The following is a 17,004-nucleotide window of genomic DNA, read 5'->3' as shown; positions in this document are numbered from 1 at the left end:
ATACTTGGTAGATAAATGAGTCTTAATCTGCTGATGGTATATGCAAGCGTTTACATTGGTTTACATTGGAAAAGGCATCTCACAACTGAAGGACGTATGGTTCAAGACCAGTGTACTCACTATATACGTTAATTCTGGAAGATAAAGAAAGTATCCCAGAAAGCAGGACAATGAGGAAGGCAAAATGACAATGGATTTCCAAGATTGAGATCACTTTTTATCACTGTAAATTCTATAATGGCCATTCAAACTAGTCTTTCACAGTAAAGAAAAATTTAAAAAGGCTGAAAACCTAAGAATAACCTCCATGTTTCATAATTTACGTATTTCTTAGAATTAAACTCATTTAAATTTAGATACTGTTGAGAGGGAGTGCTCTCAACTTTTGGGAACTCTGAACCCAGGGAGAAATCAGATAGACAAATTTAGCACAATGACTCATTTTTTTCCAGGCACATATATATCTGTATTTCAAGTCACATGGAATAGTCTAAAGCTGAAAATTTAGCATTTCCATTTTAACTGTTGCTAGACAAAGGGAATAAAAAATATGGCTAGATAAAGATTATTAGAAAATGTCAGTGTTTTTTTTAAGTTTCCTTTAAAAATAAATGTCAGGTGGGAATAGCACTGCATAATTTTCTAAATTACTTCACAGATAATCTGTTAGTAGGTGTTTCATTGTACAGTGCAAACAGTTGTTTCTCTTTAATATTATGGCAGCATCTGGTGGACCTGAACATGTTTGTATTTTGTTATGTGCCCTATTAACATAGAAAGAAGGAAAAATATCTTTGCATTCAATCCTAAGTCTGTATTAACTTTTCTAGCAGTAAATTTTCTAAGAATACTGATACAAAAGAGTTGAAGGATGTAGGTTCCAAAATCCTCTAGTGCCACAGAAGATCTTGTCTCATTGGCAGAACTGAAACTTCCTGATTTCACTGTAATTCTTTGAGTGTGTGTGCACGTGTATATGATATTCCATATTGCAAAGAAATAGAAGTTGCATAGTAAAAGCAAAAAGTCATATATTTAGTTCTTCCATATTTCTGTTTTGTTTCCTTGCAGGTACCTATTTATGTGTACATAACAAACAGTAAAGAGTAAGGATGATGTACAAAAACTTTTTGCTTATACCTGTGCATAGAAAAAAATTAAATTTATTTTTCTGGAGCTACCAGAATTGTCAGAATTTCTTCTTTCAATGGACCGTGATACTGAGAAGAGAACACTCAGAACAGCATGTCAAAGTGTTCTCCAAGACAGCAGTGGAGTTAGACACCTGCACACTGAGGAAAAACAATTGAATGTAAGAACTGAAAAAATTATAAGCAGAAAATAGAAATGGAACTAAATATTATTTTTTTTCCCTTGAGCCCTATACTAGTTGTTTCCGATATTTTTTATCTTTGGGTAATACAAATAACCTATTTCTTTTATAAAACAATTTTTTTTTTCCCTTAAAGACATTCATGACAGTAAGTAAAATCTTGAGGTCTTTGCATTGGTGATTTATTTTCTGTTTTCAGCATGTATTTTAGATGACTCATTGCATTTTTCTGACCTTATTACATCACATTTTGTAGTATGGAAAATACATTACTACATCTAATATGATCACTCATGTTTTTGGGACTTCTGAGACATTTATATTCAAGGTAAACAAAAAAACTGAGCGCTAGAAATACGAGAACTCTGAATTTAACCTTTTTGAAAGTATGTAGCTTACTAGTACTACAAAAAAAATTTACAAAATATTAGAGTAGCCACTCTGTCAAGAGTCACTTCATAACTGTTTTACAGAAAATGATTAAAAATAAGAGATATTTGATGCAATGCCAAAGATCGTATTGAACTATAAGAATATGTTTCACAAGCAAGTGCTGAAGTACTTTGCCAAATTATAACCAAACTGAGCAGATGTGAAATGGCAAGTATGTAAACAAAACCCCTTTTCATTAAGCACAGATGATTAACATAATTACGACGTATCAAAGAAACAAATAACTAGTTCAGTCATGGACAGCTAGTTACTTCACTGAATATTCTGATAACAGAAGAGTTTAAAGGTTAGATATGTAAGTGATACTGTCACTGATGTTTCTGTCTGTAACAATTGATATTTTTCTTCCCCAAAATTATACTTAACATTCCTTTGTTATTTTTTTTCAAAATACACTTAGGGCATCACTTTCTTCAAGGGCTGAAACTTAACCCCAGTGATAACAAATTTTCTGCCAAATGAGTTGAAGAAAATGTTATTACCATGAGTAGACAACAAATAGACTTGTGGAGCACTGAAGCAGAATTGAGGAGAAATGAGTTATTTTTCCTTGTTCTCTCTGCAGTGTGATATGAGTACACAGTAAACGAAGAGTAGATTTCCAAAGCTTTCCAGGAAGCTTATCTGTCTCTAGAGAGTAGACAATTATATCTTCTTATATAAATCGCCACCACTGTCATGACTAGTATAGGGAAGTGCTTGGTAGCGAAACGCCAATGTTGGCTTTACAGCACAAACCACTTAAAAACGTATACTTTTCTTAAAGAAGTTAAATGATTGATTTTGCTCATTTTGTGCAGGTCCCATACAAATATTCTTGAAATAGAAGAACATAAGAAAATGTGAAATTGAAATATTGTAGAAAATTTCACAGAACCCTGCCATTGCAAATCAGTAAATAGAACATCTGGTGTAAATAAGGTTGTTGCAGCTGGCATAAAGGAATTGAGAGGGATCTTTAAAATACAGCAGGATTTTAATCATCTCCAGGCTTTTTTATATAAATTTGACTTTAAATCACATTCTCACTAATCCTAGGATTCTGGAAAGAACATAGATCAGCCAGAGAACTTTTCTGTTATCACCTTTAGAATCAATAACAAATGAAATTTAGGAAAAAAACATATTTTCCAGTAAAGATCTAAATGTCTCAGATGGGAAAGACTGATTAATATGAGATGTGTTAAGCATTTTGGCTGTAGAAAGTCGATGGAAATACAAGCTCCAAGGGAATTTGTACAGTTAACTCTCTTACTTTTCTTTGAAAATCCCAGCCTGTGTCTTGAACGCTATATTATACAGAGAAGTAGTTGTTCACCAATGTTTAATTAATTTCTATTTCTTCCAAAAAGCAGTAAATAATTTTCCAGGAGCAAGTTTTAAAAGGTATCAACTTCCTTTTAAGGTTCCCAAAGACTAGGCAAATAACAGTTCTGTGGTAAAGATGTAATTATATCAGATATTTCTTGTGTGCCTGATGTCGCTGATAAATAGATCATTCTGATTTCACAATTTAATTTTTGTAATAGCCATAAGATAACGTTCTCTACTTGAAGAAAGCAAAGAGAGAGTTTTCTGCTTATGACTGCTCATGATTTTTTAGGAACCAAGACTAGACTGGATAATATTCTCTAGTTTATAAAAGCAAAGTAAGAACTACTGTGTTGGTTGAACTGTAAGTTGTATAGTTTCAAAAAGTGGACTGCTTTTCTCCTCTGTTCAACAAGGTCTTGGGAGGGAAATGATGCAGTAAATCTGACCGACAGCTTCCTTCAGGCTCCATCAATAGTGCACTAATGAGATTTTAAAGCTGCCGTCTTTTCAACATCTATTCAAAAAAGTAAGAGCATATGAAGTTGAAGGTAGAGGGATCTTGCCTATGTGCAAGCAGATAATACAAATCAACTTTAATAACTAAGTGACTATACTATGGTGGTATTTATATATCATACTACATATCATATTATTTATGGCAAATCAAAAAAGACTAGTACTTTGTACTTAAGGGGCTGCTCTCAAAGGGACAGTCATCAGTGTTTAAATATGCCTAGCCCCAGAAGGAAGAGTGGAACTGTTGCAGCCTACTTAAATTTAGGCTTTGAGTTTAACCTTCAGGTGAAGCAGACAATCTGATGGGGACCCCTGTTTCTCTGTCTGTATTATTTTCCCATGAACAGAGTATAATCAACAGACACTCCAGTTTTGGAGTCACATCCTGGCTCTTGGTTTTATTCATGCAACATTATCGCTTGTGTTAGGCTAGAGCTAAAGCACTGGAATCAAATTTTTAGAGAGTCTGAAAAGTTTATGTATGGATCCAAGCCATTTTACTGACCATTTTGGATTTCAGTGAAGCTATCTGTGTAGCTATAAGAAATTCCAAAGAAATAAGAGTAAGTTAAAAAAGGAAAATTTTATGTCTGAAACCTGTGCTATATTGAGAGAGCTTATAACTGTGTTCAATCCAGGTATAGGATCCTGATGTAATATTTTACAAAAGTCTGACAAAGGTGAAATCAGTCATGAGAGAGCTGCAATCCTGGTTCTTTGTCTAGCTTCTTTCTCAGATGTCCGACAACTGCAATGACACTGAGAATCGATCACGAGTTATTATTCCATTGAAGCCTAAGCCACAGATCAGTCTTTGTTTTGCTTATGTATGTTTCAATAATAACATTCAACAAGACAATTCAGGAGGCAGCTCTAGTGAAATCCTTATTCAGCTAACTGCATGTAAATATTTCCACAAATGGCTTATAAATAATGCAAATTGTACTCACTGAAAATCATGAATGGCTCTAAGATCAGTGTGGAATTCTGGTCATTTTTTTTCTGAGACCTGCAAATTGATGATGGACATATTCATGAAATAAAAAAAAAAGGCTATATCTAATATTAAACCTGGATAGAATTTAGATGACTAGGCTCAAAACTATACTGCAAAACATCCGAGCTTTCAAGTGCTAATCCCAGTAGTGGGTTCTGAGCTCAGAATATCTTCTGGTCATATCTTTAGTTTACAGCCCTTGTCAGGCACGTACGCATGCATGATGCCTGGGAGCAGGCCTGTGCATTTCCTGCTGGCCAGATGTGTAAGGGTCCCAGTCCTTTTGGCCTGTTTGTGTATTTTAGAGGGAGGATCTGTTCAGGCTTTGAAACCCTCTGCAAGGACCAGACATGAAGCATTTAGAATTTGCATCCCTGGCCTTGGAGGCAATTGAGTCATTCCTGGAAGGCAGCCCTAACTGCTGGATGGTATCGTAGAGTTAATACAGATGTCGCGTTTATGACATGGAGCATTGCTTTCCTTCTCATCTGTAAAACAGCGAGACAACATTGCACATATCCTCCTTAATTAGAGGGGACTGTGGAGCATTTTTGTCTTGAAAATGACATGGACCTTTAGCGGATAGACGTAGTGTATATATATGTTAGCACATACACATGCCTGTACATGCATGTGTTTGATCTATTGTGGTAATATACTTTAAAAATAGACCTTATGTTTTGTAATTCAAGAGCAATTAAAATGTTTTGATAATAGCTGGGGTTTTTTTGAGACAGTGATTACTTATGATCACCATAGTTTTTACGTGTATACAGTGGATTTGATTAACAATTGTGTTAATCATGATAACTGATATTAGACATGCTCTTTTCCTTTTGTCTCTGTAATAACAGTAGCAGTTAAATTATTATAATGAAGAAAGCAATTCATAAATATTGCACTAGCAGCCGTGACTGAGGAAACAGTTTGCAGTTCCAAGGCTATCATTTTCATTGATTGTAGTGACAGTAGAGCTGCTGGAGGTTATATTTTTTTAAATTGGACTTGAATTTAAAAATAGAATACTAACTCCCCGATTTGCGTCAGATTCTGTTCTTTATCTCTGATGCAAAAGAGATCATGATCTGGAAAAGTAGACATTAGTTCATGTAAGACTTAAGTCCATGATTTTTAAGAACAGTCTACCTAGAAATAGTTCATATTAATTGACTTTATTGAATTTATAATGCTCCAGATAATATGTCCTGAGGAACAGGGTAAAGCATTTATAGAATCATGACGTAAAACTGTGTGTGTAGTGCATCTGAGCAGCTCTGTTCGTCCCTCCCATGGTATCAGCAGGCCATGCCGAAGTGTCATCCTGCGTCACGAACTGATTTCCAAAGACCACCTTTTCCTGAGGCAGAACCCTCTTGCTCTAGTGCTGGGGCAGGAAAGTGATAAGCATCTATCTTGTAAATACTTGTACTGTTACTGTGGATAACTTCCCAGACCTCTGCAAACTCTACTCATTAGAAATGCTGTAAACCATTTGTTGTAATTGCTTTTGGATTTCCTGGGGTCTTTGAAAATACTAAGCCAAACGTGATGATGAGATCTATAGTTTATGTTAATATATCAAATCATGAGGGTTTCCTTTATTTATTTATATTTAATATTTTTCCAGGTACATATTTATCTACGTATACGGAGCTTCTTTCAAGATTATAGCTAATTTGATGCTGCTTTATCATCTGACATTTGTAACGTCCATCCCATGTTTCTTTTGTGTTTAACTTTAATTCCTAGCAGGTAAGGCAGTTTATTAGTAAAATAGAGGAGTCACCAAAGTGGTGTACAAAACTTTCGATCCTGCATACTGAACATGAAAAAAACATACCTCAGTTTCATAACATCTGCATAATGATTGCAAAAATACACATCCATTTTGGAAGAGGTTCTAAGATATATTACAACAGTACTTCAGTAAGCCATTCTTAGCAAAATCGTAGCTCTTCCATTTTGCGGATGCTGATCTTTTAGGAATGCATGTTGTAGTTCCTGTTGACCTGCACCTAGTCGTAGGTATATTTAGTTACTAGTGGCTGTTCCTGGAAGTCTGTTTTGTACAGTAAATGTCAGAAACTGTGCCTTCCCAACATGCGTGACATAAACGATAAGAAAACTTCTGCAGATCAAAATAGAATTCTAACAGTGCTTATTGAAACAGTTTTCTCTTCATACTAAATTCATGCTCATTTTGTATGTTTTTACTGTCATGAATGAACATTGACCTTTTGCAGATGACACAAAATGGGGTGGAGGGATTGATATGCCAGAAGGTCATGCTGCCATCCAGGAGGGCCTTGACAGTCTGGAGAAATGGGCTGACAGGAACCTCATGAAGTTCAACAAGTGAAAGTTCTTCACCTGGGAGGAACAACTCCAGGCCCACCCACACTCTGGGGACTGGGCAGCTGGAAAGTAGCTTGGCAGAAAAGGATCTGGGAGGCCTGGTGGTTGCCAAGATGATCATTAATCACCAATTGGCCCTTGTAACAATAGAGGCTAACAGTATCCTGGGCTGCATTAGGAGGAGTGCTGCCAATAGACTGAGGAAGGTGATCCTTCCCCTCTACTGGTGAGGCCACACCTAGGTTCTGCATCCAGTTCTGGGCTCTCCAGTACAAGAGAGACATGGACATACTGGAGACAGCGTAGCAAAGGGCCATTATGATGATGAAAGGCCTGGAGCATCTCTCATATGAGGAAAGGCTGAGAGAGCTGGGACTGTTTAGCCTAGAGAAGGCTTAGAGGGAATCTCATAAATATATTCAAATATCTGAAGGGAGAGTGCAAAGAGCCAGGCTCTTTTCAGTGGTTCCCAGTAATGGGGCAGGAGGCAATGGGCACAATCTGAAACACAGGAGGTTCCCTCTGAACATCAGAAAACACTTCTTCACTGTGAGAGTGACCGAGCACTGGCATAGGTTGCCCAGGGAGATTGTAGAGTATCCCTCCTTGGAGATATTCAAGAGCTGTCTGGCTGTGGTCCTGAGCAATCTGTTCCAGCTGGCCGTGCTTGAGCCAGGAGTTTGGGCAAGATGACCTCCAGAGTTCTCTTCCAACCTCAACCATTCTCTGATTCTATGACTTATGATTTGTTTCACATCGTGTTGTTTTAATTTTATATCACTTTGCATGCTTTGGTATGCAAGAAGCAAAACCAGCCAGAGCCACTGTTGCAGGACTATATGCACAGTAATCTGAAATGTTTAGATTATTTTCTCTAGCTTTAGCAGTTTATAATCACAAAAAAATTTACTGTAATAGAGGCAGTCTCAGAAAGGTAGAGTTTAATACATACTCTGACTTTATCAGTGGAATTTAGCCTGGCATTTTGTTCCTCTTGCACTGAGAACATTGCATGTATTTTCACATTGCTTTCCTTCAACAAGCTGTTTCTAGTAGGCACATACTGATTTAATCAAATCTTACAGCTGTAGCTGAGAAGTGTTCTGAATAATAATAAGGCTATTTTACTGAATATGACTTAATTTAGAAAATACTGCTGATGCAAGGTGACAGATTCATTAAACTGCATAATTGGTCAATGTGCTTATACTTCAGAAAATGCTATATTTTTAAGTTAGATCACTTGGTTATCTATCTAATAATCTTTTATATATCTTATTTTGCTTTACAGTGGTTGAAGAACAGCTCTTAGGAACCAAAAAAGTAAGCCAATGATCCAGAGTTAGCTTCAATAGAAAGTTGAGACTTCCCAGTTCGGTGCCTTTCTGTGTGAGGAAGGTCATGGAGCTTTTGCACGAAAACATAAGATTTATTCCTTAGGTAAGTTTGCATTGGTAGGTTGCAAAGCATCATGAATACTTACTCTTTCATGTGTCAAAAAGAAAAGACCTTTTGTTTGGACTGTGATCATCCAACTTACTTGCTACTATTTCTATTTTATTAGTGCAGGTAGATGCAATAGAAATAGTTCTCTCTTTCTTCCTAGACAAGGAGAGGAAAAGAGATAGCTGGACATTAAAATATATTTGATCTCTTTGCTATACATTGAATTTACTTTAGTTTGTTGATACTTCCCAATGTTTAAATAACCATATTTTTGAAACTACTGTCATCCATTGATTGAGACAGAAGAATTAACTGTTTCATTCTTCCTCATGTTAGTAAAACCATAGTGCAACATTGATACATAGGTTGTAGTTATTAAACTTCCTCTTTGAAAGTAAAATGTGAAGAAGACTGCTTTTTATCAATTTCTTCTAAATTTTACTTTAGCTATTACTATTAACTGTTGAAGTAGTATATTGTGAGAGTCTATGGTGAGTCTCTAATCTGCAGTTTGGTTTTCTGTAATAAGGAATAATTACTTATTCTTCTTTTAATGTCATGTCGTGCACTGATCTCATAAATTGAAAAAAGATTAATCATGCTCACTTCTCTAAGTAGATATTTCTTTCCTAAAATTCTGCTGTGGTTTATTTTGATTATGATCTCATTTCGTGATATCAATGGAATATTTTTGTTCACAACTAAGCCTAAGTAATAAAATATCTTTCCTATCAGTCTATAAAATGAACTATCTAAAAATCTCTGTCAGCTGAAAAACTGAAAACGTTTGCTGTATATGGTGGGGGAATGACATGACATTGGTCAACAATGTGCAAGAATCAAGGCGCTAGAAACAGGCAATAATAAATTGAAAATCTCCATGGTCCATGCGTCCCTGCTTATTGAGAAGACAGTGGGATAGAACTTGCCTTAAGGAAATAGTGCACAAGAACATTGTAGCTTAGCTTGGTGGTATTTGTAGGTTATTCTATCTACATAATGAAACTTCAGTCTGGATCATTTACGTCACAGTAAGGAAAAATGTCCTAGCTGCTACCATTAGTTAATATAATGGCTGATTGCTTGCACAGTTCATATCTGGTCCTGCTTCTAGGGAAAATACACTGGGAAAATCTGATTGCATAAGCAGTCATTTCTGATAAATAAAAGCAGCTACGAGAGAAGTGAGCACTATCCTTTCTGCTGGGAAAGAAGCAGAAGAAAATTCTGTCACCGAGTGTTGTACATGATATCCCTGGGTGTTGTACCTGCTCCAGCATTAATCATCTAGTACAGGATGTATGGTGACAGGGCTTCCCGGCTGTGTTGCAGCACTTGTAAATGAAACTCACCATGGCAGAACATGGAGGTAAAAGTTGAATTAAATGAAAAAGTTCTTTCATTTGCATTAACAGGTCACTTCAGATTGTTTTTAATTTTTCCAAAAGGATTTTATTTTTTTCTCCTGATAGAAATTCTGAGTCTTTTTGGGACAAATGCAAATTTCGTAATATTAGCCCATACATCCCTTTTGAGAAAAATTCTTATCGGTATTTTAGTCACAGGCAACTATGACTCAAGTGGGGAACCTATCAGAATTTCATTGTTCTTCATTCAGCTATATTTGTCTTTACAGTTTTAGGAAACTATCATTACTTATGGTTAGAAGAGAGAGGGAAGAATTTTTTAGATTTTGATTTAGCTGTTTGTGGTGGGGTTTTTTTCCATAACTCATGAACAGAAATCTTTGAACAGATTGTAATTTAATTCTATATTATTTAACTGAAAAAACATTAGGTGAGACTCAGAACTGTCTGAAATATTCTTCTGATATTTGAGTTCTCTTGACCTTTTTTCCATAACGTTATTTCATTATAGCCTACCTACATTTGTTTCAGCATGATTGTTTTTCCACACTTCAATATTGATATCAAATTTTGCAAGTTCTTCAAGTTCAGTGATTTATTATTTTTATAATAAAGAGACCTCCAACATTACTAAATCAAAAAAAACAACAAAGGCATGAACATCATACAGTGATATCACAGGGCAGGGAAATTTAGGCATTCAACATTTGTTGAAGAAATGATTTTAATAGGATTGATTCATTTTGAAAATGTGTATTTTCACTAATTTGTATTTCTGGAACATGTCAGAACTTTATTGAGCTGAAGGTTTTATTGATGCAAAATATGTTACCATGGGATCAACAAATCAAAACCTGTTATTGACCGATATGACTTTGCAGTGAATCCAAATACAATACTTAAACTAGTTAATTAGTTGCCACTCATCCCCAAAACGTCAAAATTTAATCTGCAATCATTGTAACAAAGAAGATTGAATTTTAAGATTGGTATGCATGACTTGTTCAAATTCCACTTAGTGTACCGTAGAAGAAAATTCAATCTAAAGAAAATGAGGTGTTTCATGGCAGGGTGTAGAAATTATTTATACACAAACCCTTTAAAAACCAAAGAATAAAACCAATAAAATCAAAGACAAAGAATTAGTAGACTTCTTCAGGAATTTTTCCAGGCAGTGCCTGGAGTTTCTTAGTAATTGTATGACTAAGCTTGCTTCTTGTTTTGAATATCACTCTTTAGTGTCTGGACAATTCTGTGGTGTTAAGAAGACTGAAATTAGCTGGTTTAAGACATATACCAGTGGAGCCATCAGATACGGTCACTAAGGAAAATAATGTAAGTCACCTGTTTACTTAAAAACCTCCCTTGCTATTGTTTAGCACTTTGTGCTAAAGGCATTGTGGTATATAGTACTTCTGAAATTGTTCCATATACCACTTTTTAATGAAAAATTGATTGGAAAGGTGCCGTGTTGTCACTACAGAAATCATCTTCATTATTCACTATTTGCAAAGCTCTAATAAAATCGAGAATCAGTATTTTCAATCTTCTTTCTTCTCCATCATTTAATCTGAGTAAGATGGCAGACACTCTCTTTACCCATGAGCTTAGGTTTTCAGTAATTGCTCTTTTCTACTATTTTAAGTTTGCAAGAGGTACTGCAGTGTAAGTTTCATGTAGCTGAGAGGTCAGATAGATGGATTCATTTGTCTCAGTACCCCTTCTCAAAATTGCAATACCCTAATCTCTCTTACTTTTCACCCGTATGTGGTGATAAGTTGTGGATAAGTTAATCGATAAACAAAAAAATTCTATCTGTAATATAGATCACATTTATCTAGCTGAGATAGTGCTAGCTGAGAATTTCTTTCTACTTTTCAGATTCTAAAATTCGTACTACCTCTTATATATATTTCGCCAATTGCACATTATCTCAAACAGTTGCCTTGTTGGATGTATGTATGCTCTCACCATCCTTACATAAAAGACATCAAACCTTCTGAATATAGCATTGGTGGTTTTTTTTCACAGTGACAATAGAATTTTGTATAGAATTTCAGGAAAGCTAAAAAATTCAGAAGTTTACGTGAAATGTGATTTTTATTTATTTACTTGAACTTATGTAATTTTTATAAATATAATCCACCCATCCCTTGAAGGCAGATGCCACTTCTGTTTTCAGAGATTTCCCTCAAATCCTAATAAACACCTCTGTGCTACTTTTGTCTGTGTCAGTATTGTGCAGTACAAAAAGATACGTTAATCCTGTTACATGGTAAATTAGGCAATGACCTACAGACATTTCCATTCCTTAATGAAGCAGCAAATATTTCTGATTTGTTTTCCTTGCATGGGAAGTTCGCAGAATAGTAGAGATGTAAAAAGTGATGAGAATGGGGTTCCAGAGATTTGAACACTTTATTTAGGTGAACTATGTTTGGATTTATTTTGAATTTCATATATTTCACTTATAGGACTTAAGGTTATGCATCTTGTCACCTTTAAAAATAAGGCCCTGTTTCAAAAGTGGTTGCTTTTGACAAGTGAATGCCTGTTACCAAAATTGCAATTTCTGCTTCAGAAGGATGATTATCTGCTTCCTACTTATGTAAGCATACAGCTCAAACCAGATTAATTAGCCTAGAAAAAAAATCTAAAAATACATTTTCCTATAAATTTCCTGTGAAGATGTTAATATATACTCTATTCCTTAAAATGACCTACTGTTTTGTGGATAGCAGAATGCAAAATAATTGACCAGAGGTACTCTGGTGATTTAGTCTATTGTGCAAATATTTAGGAAGTGTTTATTAGTTCATCATTGTTTTAAAAAGAGGCTATTATAATCTAATACACCTCCTCAAATTTGATGGGATCACTTTTTCAGCATGTTCAACAAACTGTGAATAGTAGAAAATGTAGATGGAATCCTCTTATTACCTGCTACCTTTAGAGACTTATTCTCTTCGAACATGTCTAATGCATCCTGGATTTTGAATTGGATTTAGGAAAAAGACTTATCGAGATGAAAAATGCAGATTTCATATTTTTTTTATTTGTGTTAGTCTCAGAAAAAAAGCTTTTCCTTTTTGAGATTGTTAAAATTAAGCCTTCAAGATGATACTGTGTTAGATAAAACAGAGATTATCATATCCTCTGAAGCATTAATTTTTAAAAATAGATCCCTATACATAAACATTCCATTATAAGTCATGATTAAAATGGACTAGTATCTGAACTTATTCTACACTAGTATTAAATACATATCTTAGCACTTATGAAAATAATTCTGTGGAGTCAATTTATACCCAGTTTTCTACATTTGCTGCAATATATGACCAGAGAAGCTACAGCCTCACTGAGAGAGATACTTGTCTTTTTGATATATAAATAACGAGGAAAGCTTCTTTGGAAGAGATATACTGTTATAAATTTGTTTCTTGTGCTGTTTAAGACATGAATAATATAAGCTCCCATTGTACAAGGTTTCCTGTACATCTGGATTTACGCCAAGGGAAAAGTGAAATGAGAGTAATGAAATAAACAGAATCTGGAGTCTCCTGGGGGATTTCTGAAGCCAGGTTTGACCTTTACATTAGGCAACAAACCATCAACATTCTAGATAAAATGGACTGAACATCTCAGTTTCTCTCCCAAGAATTTACTAATCATCAACTAGATTTCATTCTGTATGAGGTGATCAGAGAATGCTTTTTTTTTCTTTGCTATGTTATATTGCCTTGTATGGCCCATACTTGTTTCTGCTAAATTTCATAGACCCATAAAACAGTTTGGGTTGGAAGGGACCTTCAAGACCATCTAGTTCCAATCCCCTGCCAGAGGGAGGGACACCTTCCACGAGAACAGATTGCTTAAAGCCTGATCCAACCTGACCTTGAACACTGCCATGAGACATCCTCAACTTCTCTGGGCAACCTGTTCCAGTGCCTCACCACCCTCAGAATAAAGAATTTCTTCCTTAGATCTAATGTAAATCTAACTTCTTTCAGTTTAAACCCTTGTCCTATCACCACATGCCCTTGCAAAATGTCCCCTCCGGCTTTCTTGCAGGTCCCCTTTAAATACTGAAAGGCTGCTAGAAGGTGTCCCTAGAGCCTTCTCTTCTTCAGGCTGAACAACCCCAACTCTCTCAGCCTATCTTCATAGAAAAGGTGCTCCAGCCCTCGGATCATTTGTGGCCCTCCTCTGGACTTGCTCCAATAACCCCATGCCCTTCTTACCTTGGGGGCCCCATAGCTGAACGCAGTACTTCAAGTGGGGTCTCACAAGAGCACAGTAGAGGGGCAGAATCACCTCCTTCAAACTGCTGGCCACGCTTCTTTGGATGTGGCCCAGGATACAGTTGGCTTTCTAGGCTGCCAGTGCAAATTGCTGGCTCATGTTCAACTTCACATTAACCAACGCCTCCAAGTCCTCCTCCTCAGAGTTGCTCTTGATCTATTCTCTGCCCAGCATGTATTTGTGCTTGACATAGCCCTGACTCATGTGCAGGACTTTACAGTTGACCTAGTTGAACTTCATTAGGTGTGGGCCCACCTTTTAAGCCTGTCAAGGTCCCTCTGGATGGCATTCCCAATGTGTTGACCACACCACACAGCCTGGTGTCTTCAGTAAACTTGCTGAGGGTGCACTCAATCCCACTGTCCATGTCGCTGACAAAGATATTAAACAGCACCGCTCCCAAGACTGATCCCTGAGGAACGCCACTGGTCACTGGCCTCCATTTTGACATCGAGCCGTTGACTGCAACTCTTTTAAGTATGACCGTCCAGCCAATTCCTTATCCACCGAGTGGCCTATCCATTGAATCCATCTGTCTCCAATTTAGAGACAAAGATGTCATGCAGGACAGTGTCAAATGATTTGCATAAGTCCAAGTAGATGATGCCAATTGCTCTGCCCTATCCACCAGTGCTGTAACCCTGTAGTAGAAGGCCACTAAATTAGTCAGGCATGATTTGCCCTTAGTGAAGCCATGTTGGCTGTCACCAGTCACCTCCTTTTTTGCCATGTGCCTTAGCATAGTTTCCAGGAGGATCTGCTCTGTGATCTTGCCAGGCACAGAGGTGAGACTGATTGGCCTGTAGTTGCCTGGGTCTTCCTTTTTTCCCTTTTTAAAAATGGGGGTAATGTTTTTCCACTTCCAGTCGGTGGGAATTTCACCGAGCTACCATGACTCCTCAAATATGATGGATAATGGTTTAGCAACTTCATCTGCCAGTTCCCTCAGGACCCATGGATGCATTTCATCAGGTCCCATGGACTTGTGCACCTTCAGGTTCCTTAGATGGTCTTGAACCTGATCTTCTTCTACAGTGGGCGGTTCTTCATTCTCCCAGTCTCTGCCTTTGCCTTCTGTTACTTGGGCAGTGCAGTTAGAACACTTGCAATGAAGAATAAGGCAAAAAAGTGTTTAAGTACCTCAGACTTCTCTGTATCCTGGGTAACAAGGTCTCCTGTTTCCTTCTGCAGAGGGCCTGCATTCTCCCTAGTTCTCTTTTTATCACTGACATACCTATAGAAGCTTTTCTTGTTGCCTTTGATGTCCCTGGCCAGAATTAATGCTATCAGGGCTTTAGCTTTCCTCACCTGATCCCTGGCTGCTCAGACAATTTCTCTGTATTCCTCTCAAGCCACCCGCCCTTGCTTCGACCCTCTGTAGACTTCCTTTTTGTACTTGAGTTTATCCAGGAGCTCCTTGTTCATCCACACAGGCCTCCTGGTGTTCTTGCCTGACTTCCTCTTCGTTGGGCTCCACCGCTCCTGAGCTTGAAGGAGGTGATCCTTGGATATTAACCATCTTTCCTGGTCCCCTCTTCCCTCCAGGGCTTTCTCCCATTCTACTCTACCAAGCAGATCTCTGAATAGGCTGAAGTTTGCTCTTTTGATATCCAGGACAGTGAGCTTGCTGTGCTCCCTGCTTTAAATGTAGCCATTTAAATGTAGTTGTCTAATCTGGTCAACTAAATTACCCCAAGAGCTGAGAAAGTCCTCTGAAGGCCTGTACCATGCTCTCTTATGAAGGAAAGTCTATGGGAGGGACATACTGCATAATAACAAATACTGTGAAAGTGATTTTTTGTTAATTCAGGAATAACCTTTCCTGAAAAAAGCAATGCCTTCTATGGTTCTGTTTTTCTTGCCTGCCGTGGTTTATCCCAGCTGGCAGCTCAGCCACCACATGGTCACTTGCTCACTCCTCCCTCTTGGTGAGGTGGAGAGGAGAAAAATGTAACAAAAACGCCTGAGGGTCCAGATTAGAACAGGGTTACGGGACAATCTCAGCTCTGGCACACCTTGTCACACTCCGTCTTCGCTGACCTTGGTGTCTGCGTGGCCATTTCTTTCAGATCTCAGTCCTCTCTCCACTGCAGCTGTGCCAGCCTCGACTGACCCGAAGAACCTCTGCAGTCCCGGCCAGACGAACTGCCCAGCGGGCACCGGGGGAGCGGGGCACTTTGGAGCTCTCCAAGCTGCACCGCTGCGGCCACCTGCAGTCAAGTGGTGTTGGTCCAGTGTGGGCAGCTGCCCTCCTGGGAGGCGCTGGGCAGCTCTCCATCTCTCTGCTCCCACTCACTGCAGGTCCAGCCCCAGTTTGGGTTCCTTTGTCCCCCTCTTAAATAGGGCATTCGCAGAGGTGCTGTTTGGTTCACCCCTGGCCAGAGGGGAACAAGGGTCTGAGCTGGCTAGAGGCAGTCTGACCAGTTTTGTAGCCAGGGCAGCTTCTCACAGCTTCTTACATGGGCTACCTCTGCAGCCCCTCCCCTGCTACCAAAATCCCATCACATAAACCCAGCACATTGCCCTTCTCCAAAACTGAAAAGTGGGTGCTGCTGGAGTCAGGGGCATTGGTACTCCCTCTGGTGTGAGGTTTTCTCTAGTGCCCAGTTAATGTGTTCTCATATGCTCAGAGTTAGGAAGTTTTATGACTTCATTAGAGCTTCTGCCTGAAAGTGTATCACACTTGCATATATTCACACAGACAAACCAACGTGCACTTGACTGGGTGGAGACCCATTGGCTTAACCATGCACTGCTATAAGCTTTTTCAAAGGAGGTTAAACATACGCTTTTAGAACAAATTAATGAGAATACAAAATCCGTTCTTCTTAAGATTTAGCACAGGATATGGGCATTTTCAAGTTTACTTGATTTTGTGGGAAATTTAGTTTATTCAATGTGAGTAACGTTCTAAATGTAGT

Source organism: Tauraco erythrolophus, chromosome 5 (assembly GCF_009769465.1).
Source record: "Tauraco erythrolophus isolate bTauEry1 chromosome 5, bTauEry1.pri, whole genome shotgun sequence".
Lineage (NCBI taxonomy): Eukaryota > Metazoa > Chordata > Aves > Musophagiformes > Musophagidae > Tauraco > Tauraco erythrolophus.
The sequence above is the reverse complement of the archived record's forward strand: the minus strand, read 5'-3'. Positions refer to the sequence as shown.